Source organism: Pagrus pagrus, assembly GCF_965226575.1.
Source record: "Pagrus pagrus genome assembly, chromosome: 17".
Lineage (NCBI taxonomy): Eukaryota > Metazoa > Chordata > Actinopteri > Spariformes > Sparidae > Pagrus > Pagrus pagrus.
This window is the reverse complement of record NC_140201.1, coordinates 26,016,971-26,025,396: the sequence shown is the minus strand read 5'-3', so window position 1 is coordinate 26,025,396 and position 8,426 is coordinate 26,016,971.

Sequence of the window (8,426 nt, the reverse complement as noted above, 5' to 3'; positions counted from 1 at the left end):
GAGTGTGGTAGTCAAGCCCAGAGTGTTTAATTTTCCAATCATCTTAATGGGTTAGATTGTATTGAATGCTGAGCTAAAATCAACAAACAGCATTCTGATGTAGCTGTTCTTGGTGTTCTTGGTCCAGGTGTGTGGAGACTGAGTGAAGGGCAGTAGATATGGCATCCTCTGTGGATCTGTTGGTTCTGAAAGCATACTGAGGGTCCAGGCTGGCAGGGATGTTGTCTCTGATGTGCTGAAGAACCAGTTTCTCAAAACATTTAATCACGATGGGGGTGAGAGCCACAGGGCGGTAGTCATTAAGACTAAAAACAGCAGACTTTTGAGGTGAAAGGACAATGGTGGCTGTCTTGAGGCAGGAGGGAACAGTCTCCTGTGAGAGTGAGATGTTAAAAAATGTAAATAATAACCAGTTATTTACCTTATTTTTAATAACAAGAGAGTGTGCAGATTATGTTGATTGTTGATTGTCCGACCTCGGTACGGTCGGTGCTTTATGTGTCCAGCTCGTTACATGTCACATAATGTGACGAGTTGCGCATGCAGAGCTGTTCAGCTTTGCTTACGAGAACATGCCAACCTTTGTTCAAAGCATGCCGTACAATGAAGTAGTTTTAGCAACTCATCACTTTTATATTTTAACATTTAACCAGATTATGCAAACTGTATGACCTGAGCTGCACTTCAGCAGCCACTACACTTATGGTAACAACACCAGCTAGCTGAATGGCACATGTTTTCAGTACACAGCCAGGTGTATTATCTGGACCAGCAGTCTGGACCCTTGCAGCTGTATAATGAGTTAGACTGCATAATGCTGGCTGCAGTTTGGATTATTTTGTTAGTAGTCTGACCTTCTGCAATTTGCAGAGCTTGTGCTGCTCACACACACTACACACGACATCTACAGCAGCAACATGGTAGTTACAACGAGGAGAAAGGGGTTTTGCTGTTGTTTGAGTAAAAAGTAGGATGTTAGAAGGGGAGGCTATGTGCAGAAATGGGACTTTTGACCAATAACCATGACTGAGCTTTCTCTGATCCATTCCCTGCAGGGAAGCTGCTCCGCTCACAGTGTTACTAAGCCATTCACTTGCTTTGATCAGGCAGCCCCAGCCCCAGCCAAATAGCAGCATTGCTGCATTAGATTACATGTGAAACAATGGTATTTTGACTGATGCTATTGTGCTGCTCTTCAGTAAACAAAAAAGTTAGCATTCATTTCAGTGAACACACTCTCTAGTGTTGTAGTGCTCCAGATCAGTCTTGGTCTCAAGACCACTTTTTGAAGGTCCCAGTCTAATCTCAGACTCGACCACATTTTTACTCAAGCTCGTCTCCGTCTCGAGCAAGTAAGGCAAGATTATTTGTATAGCACAATTCAGACACAAGGCAACTCAAAGTGCTTTACAGGCACATCAAAATTACATTAAAAGACATTAAAAATTGCATTTGAAATACATTAAAAACAAGTAGGAAGACATCAAGAAACAAAACATTAAAACAAGTTAGGAAATAGGAACGTAAGCTAAAATAGAATAGGTTTAAAAGAGACAAGACTAAAGAATAACAGCCACAGTGCAGTTCAAAGCCTTAAAATTGCTTCAGTGAAAGGCAGTGGCAAACAGAAAGGTCTTCAGTCTTGATTTAAAAGAGGTGAGAGTTGGAGCAGACCTGCAGTTTTCTGGGAGTTTGTTCCAGATATGTGGTTCATAATAACTGAACGCTGCTTCTCCATGTTTAGTTGTGACTCTAGGGACTGAAAGCAGACCTGTACCTGACGACCTCAGAGGTCTGGATGGTTCATAACAGAAATTTATTTTGGCCCTAAGCCATTCAGTGCTAAACCAACAGCAGAATTTTGAAATCAAATCTTTGACAGACAGAAAGCCAGTGTAAAGATCTGAGAACTGGAGTGATGTGATCTACATTTTTGGTTCTTGTTAGGACTCGAGCAGCAGCGTGCTGAATCAGCTGCAGCTGTCTGATGTATTTTTTAGAGAGTCCTGTAAAGACACTGTTACAGTAGTCGAGTCTGCTGAAGACATAAGTCCTTCTATCCTGGATATATTCTTAAGGTGAAAGTAAGCTGACTTTGTAATTGTCTTAGTGTGGCTGCTGAAAAGGTCTGAGTCCATGATTACACTGAGGTTTCTGGCTTGGTTTGTAGTTTTCAACATTACAGATTGAAGCTGAGCAGAGGACTCTGGACTCTGGATTTTCATTACAAGACCAGTCAAGACCATGACTGCAGGGATATCACTGTATTATATAATTGCTTGATACTTTCTGTACTTAATGATGGTTTATATGAGACAAGAGTTACCTACAAAACCTAAAGCTTGCACAAAAATTGTATTGTGATGGGTGGATGGTTAAACATGGAAAAGTTGTGTTGAATAAAAATGGTGAAGTTAATTTCAGCTCCTTGTGATACACTCTGGTCTTGGTCAGGACTTGGTTTAGGTGGTGTTGACTAGCACACTGACTATCTCTCTAAACTTTAACCAGAGCTTTTATTAAAATTTGCTTCATGCAATAATGGGCTTTGTTGACATTGGCAAGTTTTCTTCTTTACATACACAGTTCTGCAGCTTAGAGAACTTAATTGTGTAATAGCTGCAGCAATTACAGTTATCTTTGCTCTTTATTGTAATATTGCTGCAGTCACACTTAGTTGTCTTGTAAAAGGTAAAAAGTCTTCAAAGTGAAAAAGCCCATGCCAAAGGGAGTTACTCTCTCCCACAAAAAAATACTGCTCCTGCACTGCCTGAAACACCTGGTTTGGAGTAGAGCCTTTACTTCCGTAACTTATGTGTGTCACTATGTAACAGGCGTTATATAAATATATATGTTTATATATTTATTATAAAATATATTCACTCCAGTCAGTCAGCAGACATACAGTTGCTACTGCTGTTTTGGATCACACTACCGTGCTCAGCATGACCCGCCCTACTCTGCCTCTGATTGGCTACATCCTGCCCATTAAGTAATGCGCATGTGCAACTCTCACCAATGATTGAACAGAGGTGAGATGTCTCCCTCTGTAGCTAAAACGGAGCGTTCAAGACACAGTTTGAACGGGATGCTGCAGCAATGCACCATATGAGAAAAGTAGTGTTTTGGAAAATGAAAGTATGTAGTCTACTAGGACCCCCAAATAAAAGCATGAACCTGAAAATTAGCATAATATGACCTCTTTACGTTGCAGGTCACTGAAACCCAGTTCCAATCATTCAAGTCCACTCTAGTGCAGCCTGTATTGTTTTAACCTTGTCTGTCTGTCTTGTCTGTCTGTCTTGTCTGCCTGTGGACAGATTTTGTCAATGTGATAGCGTCACAACTGTACAAGATACAGTCAGAAAACTTTACAGGAATGTGGCAGAGATGTGTAGTCTGAGTAAGTGGGACTGAAGTAGGGGCGTGCCCCCACACACACATACTTTTACTCTGGCCCACATTTGTGGTCCTGGAGGCACCTCGTTGATCTGCTCTGTACATGCGACATCTATTGCACGTCTGTCCGTCCTGGGAGAGGGATCCCTCCTCTGTGGCTCTTCCTGAGGTTTCTTCCACATTTTTTTTTCCCTGTTAAAAGGGCCTTTTTTGGGGCAAGTTTTTCCTCACTCGAATCGAGGGTCGAAGGACAGAGGGTGTCGTCTCTGTACAGATTGTAAAGCCCTCTGAGGCAAACTGTGATTTGTGAATTTGGGCTATACAAATAAAATTTTATTTGATTTGATTTGATATTGTATTAGGAACTACCACAGAAGCAGTTGGGGTAATTTGCTGGGTGTTTATGTCTTTCCGTCCATCTGTGTGCCTGTCTGTGGACAGATTTTGTCAATAGGTCATTACTTTAGAGTAAGTAAGTCAATAGTACTGACTACTGAGTCAGGGGTCAGAACATGAACATGTTGATGGTGTCGCTGCTGGTTTGATACTATTGCAAGATGGTCTCTAGATATTATTATTATTATTATTATTACTATTATTATTATTAATTTATTTTTAGTGTATTAATATTTAAAGTTTTATTTTTGATGTTAATACTAAAAGCAATACAATAATAATAGCATAACGAACAAAACTCAAACAAAACAAAACAAATATCTTTTTTATTGGTTGCTCTAGTTATTCAAAACAAAGGTCGGAGGCAGTAACTGCATTTTAACAGGGAACAATGAGGCTGTTGTTTTTCAAAATAAATGTCCCAGAGCAGCCATAACTTTAAACTAGGGGTGGAACTAGTTTTTTTCATATATGTATATAGACATATATATATATATATACACTGCTCAAAAAAATGAAGGGAATACTTAATGGTCACAGTATAACACCAAGTCAGTTCAACTTCAGGGATATCAGTCTTCCCTAGTTTTGTGTTTCGCAGTCTCAGGGGCATGAAGGAGATACCAGGAGACCGACCGTTACACAAGGAGAGATGGACAGGGCCGTAGAAGGACATCAACCCAGCAGCTCGATTGGCGTTCACAAGAGAACACCAGAATTGGCAGGTCCGCCATTGGCGCCCCATTCTCTTCACAGATGAGAGCAGGTTCACACTTAGCACATGTGACAGGCGTGAAAGAGTCTGGAGATGCCGTGGTGGATATTCTGCTCCCTGAAACATTATCTAGCATGACCAGTTTGGTGGTGGGTCAGTGATGGTCTGGGATGGCATATCCTTGGAGGGTCACACAGACCTCCATGTCATAGCCATCGGGACCCTGACTGCTGTTAGGAGTTGACGGGCCAGTACTCTTGTTGCCAAGCTCAAATTGTAATTAAATTACTAGTACTTTTGAAACATTTTTGGTCATAATAGAATTGTATTAATACCGCATAGCATTAATCTTGTTAATTATTTCTGGTTTATGTTCTGCTCTGTAGCAGACTTCCAGATTAGCTAATTGAGTATCTAATCAAGCGTAGCGTTAGTTCTGGCAGGTCACAACGTCAAGCTCTAAATCAGCATCAACAGCGTAGCTGTCAACACGGAGCAGATCAGCTGATGGCTCAGCTGACTCCCCGTACCCGCTTCCTATTGGGAAATCGCATTCAGAGCGCGCTATTTAAACTGCTCTAGCCCGACCTCACTTGTTGCTTCCTCTGCTGGCTTTTTGCAACCCACCTCCACCCCAGCGCCTCCTGTCATCTATTATGAATCTTACCATCGTATCTTGTTGGTTGCTCTGCTCTGTCTGGGTTTTTTCTTTGCTGCTGCGCTCCCTGCTTATGCCGTTCATGATGGCTCGTGAAGGGCAGGAAGGTGTGCTCTTCCTGCCTCAGGCTTTCCACGCAAGCGCGGGGGGGTCCCAGAACAGTACCATACCGCCAAATAAAGATTATTTTGACAAAGTGGTCCTGACTGAATTTCCATCAACCTTGCTTTGGACTTTTTGTTTTCTGCTGCCTCATAGGACATTATGTGGCCTCAGAGAACAGCCTTCATGGCCTCCCAAAGAGTGGAATAATCAACATCACCTATGTCATTGATGCTAAGGTATAAGTCTATTTAACTAGAAAGATAGGAGGAAAACCCCTTATCTTAAGGCATTATTCACCCTTTTTGTGGCTTTATTTAAGACTTAGGGAGACAGGGCATGATCTGATAAAGTATATGCTATACTCATATCAGATCATGGTCAACTACTGATGTTAACAGTTTGGAGTCTAGCAGGAAATAATCAATCCTTGAATAAGATTTGTGCACTGAGGAAAAATAGCAGAAATCCTTCTTTGTGGGAGAGAAGCATCAAAATATCTACTAAATTACAGGATTGCATAAGATTGCTGAGTGTCCCACTATTTTTAAGGGAGCTCGCTTGGGGGTGCTGCCTGTCTAGGATAGAGTCAAAAACACATTTGAAATCTCCATCTATAATTATGTTTGGTGTAGCATCGATAAGATTTTGAAAAAAAAACTGTATCCTCAAAGTTTGGCCCATACACGTTCACTAATGACATTAGTATGGAGTTTAAGGTTAATTACATTTTTACAACCACCTGAAGGCAGCAGGACCAGTATGCCATTTGGTCTCGTTTGAGGAAGTGGTACACAATTTAAGAGTGATGCACACGTTGTTCAGAGTCGATAAATAAATAACATGGCCCAGGCTCTTACAGAATTACACAGACTTCTTTGGTTTTGTTAATTTAGTTTATAGTGTCAGTTGTCACATGGCTGTATTTGTTTGAGTTCAGAGATCTGATTTTAACGTACAAGAAACAAGTGTGGCAGGGCAGCCCAGTAGCTAAGATGGTAGAGTCTGCACCCTATGTACAGAGGCTGTGTCCCTGCTGCAGTGGCCCAGTATCTGAATCTGATCTGTATACCATTACAAATATGTCAAATAAATATTTTGTGCCTTTGTGTTTTTTACTAGATTTTACACAGTTCCGCTGTAGTTGAAATTATGAGTGGTAAGCACTGTTGTCTTACAGCTGGAAGTTCCTTGGTTTGAATCCCGGCTGGGGCATGGCATTTCTGTGTGGAGTTTGCTCGTGCTTACGTGGGTTTCCTCCATGTTCTTCAGTTTCTTCCACCATCAAAACATAACCCCTAACCCTTAATTCTCCAGTCAGGGCTCTTGACTAAGGCACTGGCTTCGGTTCTCAGGTACTGTATGTTGGCTGCCAACTGCTCCTCCAGTATGGATTAAATGTAGAGAACCAGTGTCAATACATTGTATGATGTGATAAGATAAAGATTCTTCTACTTAAAACTATTTGTATATATATTCCATTTAAATATATTTTTGACTAACTGAATGCAATTTTAGGTGAGGATTTAATTAATTCAATTTTCATCCAAAATATGACATCAGCGGCATTGTGCATGGAAACTATGGTGACCAGACTTTCCCTATCTCCAGAAATGTGAATGCAACCCAGAAAGGAATGTGCTAGTCATATACTAAAAAGATACACAGATATACAGTAACAGTCCAAAGTTTGGACACACCTTCTCATTCAATGGTTTTTCTTTATTTTTATTTTATTCTTATTATTTTCTACATTGTATATATTTTATATATTATATACTGAAGACATCCAAACTGTGAAAGAACACATGGAATTATGTAGTAAACAAAAAAAGTGTTAAACAAACCAGAATATGTTTTATATTTTATATTCTTCAGAGTAGCCACCTTTTGCTTTGATGACAGCTTTGCTCACTCTCGGCATTCTCTCAGTCAGATTCATGAGGTAGTCACCTGGAATGGTTTTCCAACAGTCTTGAAGGAGTTCCCAGAGGTGCTGAGCACTTGTTGGCTGCTTTGCCTTCACTCTGTGGTCCAACTCATCCCAAACCATCTCAACTGGGTTTAGGTCGGGTGATTGTGGAGGCCAGGTCATCTGACGCAGCACTCCTTCACTCTCCTTCTTAGTCAGATAGCCATTACAAAGCCTGGAGGTGTGCTTGGGGTCATTGGGGGCATGCACTGCAGAACGCCTTTTCTGCATCTCACAAAGACTCGGCGGGTGGAACCAAAAATCTCAAATTTGGACTCATCAGACCAGAGTACAGATTTCTACTGTTCTAATGTCCATTCCTTGCGTTTCTAGTCCCAAACACTTCTCTTCTTCTTCTTGTTCTTCCTCAGTAGTGGCTTCTTTGCAGCAATTCGACCATGAAGGCCTGATTCACACAGTCTCCTCTGAACAGTTCCTCCTGAGATGTGTCTGCTATTTGAACTCTGTGAAGCATTTATGTGGGCTCTAATCTGAGGTGCTGTTAATTTGTGGTTTCTGAGTCTGGTAACTCTAATGAACTTATCCTCTGCAGCAGAGGTAACTCTTGGTCTTGCTTTCCTGGGGCGGTCCTCATCAGATCCACTTTCATCATGTGTTTGATGGTTTTCACGACTGCACTTGAGGATACATTCAAAGTTCTTGATATTTTCCGGATTGACTGACCTTCATGTCTTAAAGTAATGATGGACTGTCGTTTCTCTTTACTAAGCTGAGTGGTTCTTGCCATAATATGTATTAGAACAGCGGTCGAATAGGGCCATTCACTGTATTGAACTGTGTACCAACCCTACCTCTGCACAACACAACTGGTCTCAAACATTAAGAAGGCAATAAATTACACAAATTAACTCTTGACAAGGCACACCTGATAATTGAAAACCATTCCAGGTGACTACCTCATGAATCTGATTGAGAGAATGCCAGAAGTGAGCAAAGCTGTCATCAAAGCAAAAGGTGGCTACTCTGAAGAATATAAAATATAAATCATATTCTGGTTTGTTTAACACTTTTTTGTTTACTACATAATTCCATGTGTTCTTTCATAGTTTGGATGTCTTCAGTATTGATCTACAATGTAGAAAATAACAGAAATAAAGAAAAACCATTGAACGAGAAGGTGTGTCCAAACTTTTGACTGGTAGTGTATATGGATAGTATTGGTA